Below are 2,662 nucleotides of genomic sequence, written 5' to 3' on the forward strand. Positions count from 1 at the left end.
ACAGGTGGATAGATTAAAGGTTTGAGGAAAATGAGATATTGATATCTCCCAAGTGCCTTCCCCCAGAAATACCTAATTACAAAGGGGGAAAGATCCAACTTCCCTTCGTTGGCGGGTGGAGGAGGCCGAAGCGGTGCTGGGCGCTCTCCCCCTTCCTCTCCCTCCGGCCACCGCCCCTGGCCCTCTCGCGCTGCGCGGTCTCTCCAACGCAAGACTGCCCCGGGGCGCATATGGCTCGTGGACAGCAGAAGATTCAGTCTCAGCAGAAAATGCCAAAAAGCAAGCTGGGCAAAAGAAGAAACAAGGACATGAACAAAAGGCTGCTGCCAAAGCTGCCTTATTATATACCTGCTTGTAGGACACCAATGCCAGACCCTAAGACCTTCAAGCAGCACTTTGAAAGCAAGCATCCTAAGACTCCACTTCCTCCAGAATTGGCTGATGTTCAGGAATAAAGTTGTTCACAGGTGAAGTCATGACACCTTTGACTCTTCTGTCTCAGACCTGAGGTAAGAAACCTGCAGCTGCTTTTCCAACAAACTGTTGATCAGCAAAAATAAAGGAGCTAGAGAAACATTCATTTTTATGCTGTTCCTTTTTGGACTTCATGCAAAGACAATTCTGTGTAAATGTACAGTTGACTCTGATTTGGAAATCTGAAAATCAGTCCATCCTTGTTATAAAAAATTTTTTTACAATTGTAATTATATTGATGTTCATATTGTGTAAAATAACTCCTTTAATAAAGTAGTACTTTGATTTTACAACAAAAAAAGGGGGGGGGGAGAATAACATTACCATGAAGAAGTCTGGCAGACATAACCTCAAACAAGGGATCAAAGTGAATGTAATTCATAATGGGACGAAGGGAAATGATTTGCCACCTGATAGAATACACTGAGAAGAACACAGCATCCCTTCTGTGATGGTCCTTCCAACATTAGAAAGCTTGGATGTAATCCCAAGGAAACATCACTCCAATTGAGGGAATCTACAAAATAGATTGGCTTATCAGCTTCCAGTGTCAATGTCTAAAAAGGCAAGGAAAGGCCAAGAAACTTCTCCACGTTGAAGGAGACAAAACAGACAGGTGTGATTCTGACCTGGATCCTTCTGCTATAAAAATATTATTAGGACAATTGGCAAAACATAAATAGGGTCTAGAGTTTGGATTGTGGTGGTATGTTAGAGTTAATTGCCTAATTTTTATGGACATTTTGTGGCATATTAAAAAAAGTCTCTTGTTTGTATGAAATACAAACTAAAGTATTCAGGGGTGGCGAGGTTTCGGGTTGGACACTAACTCTCAAATGCTTCAGGGAAAAATGTTATTTGTGACGTACTTTTCACTTTTTTCTAGTGTATTATTATTTCAAAATAAATAATAAAAGATAAGAAAGATGCGTAATTTAGACAGATTTAATAATTAAGCCCTGGGGTTTGCCTTCCTTATTTCCGGTGACGGATATTGTTGCAAAAGTTTTTTAGGTACATAAACACAATACATTTAGTTTATTATTATGTCAAAGAGATCGCACAACAAATTAAAAACAAATTCCTAAGTTTTAAAAATGAGTTCTTGTGGCTTGGGAAGAATTTTATAGCAGTACCATTATACTCAGACTAAAACTCAAAATGGTCCTCATCTCAAGTAATTTATATGGAAGTGAAGACAACATATTTTGGAAAATTGTTAGATGACTCAAAAAGTGGTTCTAGGGGCACCTGGATGGCGAAGTCGGTTAAGCTTCCGACTCTTGGTTTCAGCTCAGGTTGTGATCTCAGGGTCATGGGATTGAGCCCCATGTTGGGCCCCAAGCCGAGCATGGAGTCTGCTGGAGATTCTCTCTCTCCCTCTGCCCCTTTGGCTCCTGCTTTCTTTCTCTCTCCCTCAAATAAATAAATAAATCTTAAAAAAAAAAAAAAAAAGTGGTTCTAATGTGGATACAGCCTGGTGTTGAAGATGTATGTGAAAGGTTTGAAAGAAATCATTCTCTGAAGTACAAGAGTGAAAAAAACACCAACGTTCTAAATGAATACATGATTTTCTATAGTTACTTAAATATATACACATATGTATGCATAAGTGAGTTGATGGACTAAAAATAATGAGACAATTAACTAGTTAATTACATTCCAAAGTTTTATGTATATAAAAAAACCCTAAAAACCAAAAACCTCTGAAGCAATCTTTCTTTCTTTTTTTTTTTTTGTAAGATTTTATTTATGTATTTGAGAGAGAGAGCACGAGGCACAGAGGAGAGGGAGAAGCAGACTCTCCGGTGAGCAGGGAGCCCCATATGGGGCTCCATCTCAGGACCCTGGGATCATGACCTGAGCCGAAGGCAGACGCCTAACCGACTGAGCCCCCCAGGAACCCCTGAGGGAATATTTCTATCAGAAAAAAAATTGGAAGTCACCTTATAATTGATACCATGTTATGTTTGTGAATATATGGTAATTTTAGAGCATTGTTTAGGATATTATAAGATGACACCTGTGTTCCTTGATTTGAATAAGTACACAGTAATGTAGTAATTGTAATTACAACAGAGAATACAAACTAACGGGAGACATCTTGGTGAAAATATAGGCTCTGGGGTCAAATAGGCCTGTATTTTGATCTCAGTTCAGACTCTTATATTGAGCAAATTGCCTCACT

At 39.1% G+C, this 2,662-nt stretch overlaps 1 pseudogene; it reads left to right on the forward strand.

The window, feature by feature from the left end:
- Nucleotides 1-229: 229 nt before the first annotated feature.
- Nucleotides 230-763, forward strand: LOC123835950 (zinc finger protein 706-like; annotated as a pseudogene).
- The last annotated feature ends 1,899 nt before the right edge of the window (nucleotides 764-2,662 follow it).

Source organism: Mirounga angustirostris, unplaced genomic scaffold (genome assembly GCF_029215605.1).
Source record: "Mirounga angustirostris isolate CCGP_5_RB_7025 unplaced genomic scaffold, mMirAng1.0.hap1 SCAF_12, whole genome shotgun sequence".
NCBI lineage: Eukaryota > Metazoa > Chordata > Mammalia > Carnivora > Phocidae > Mirounga > Mirounga angustirostris.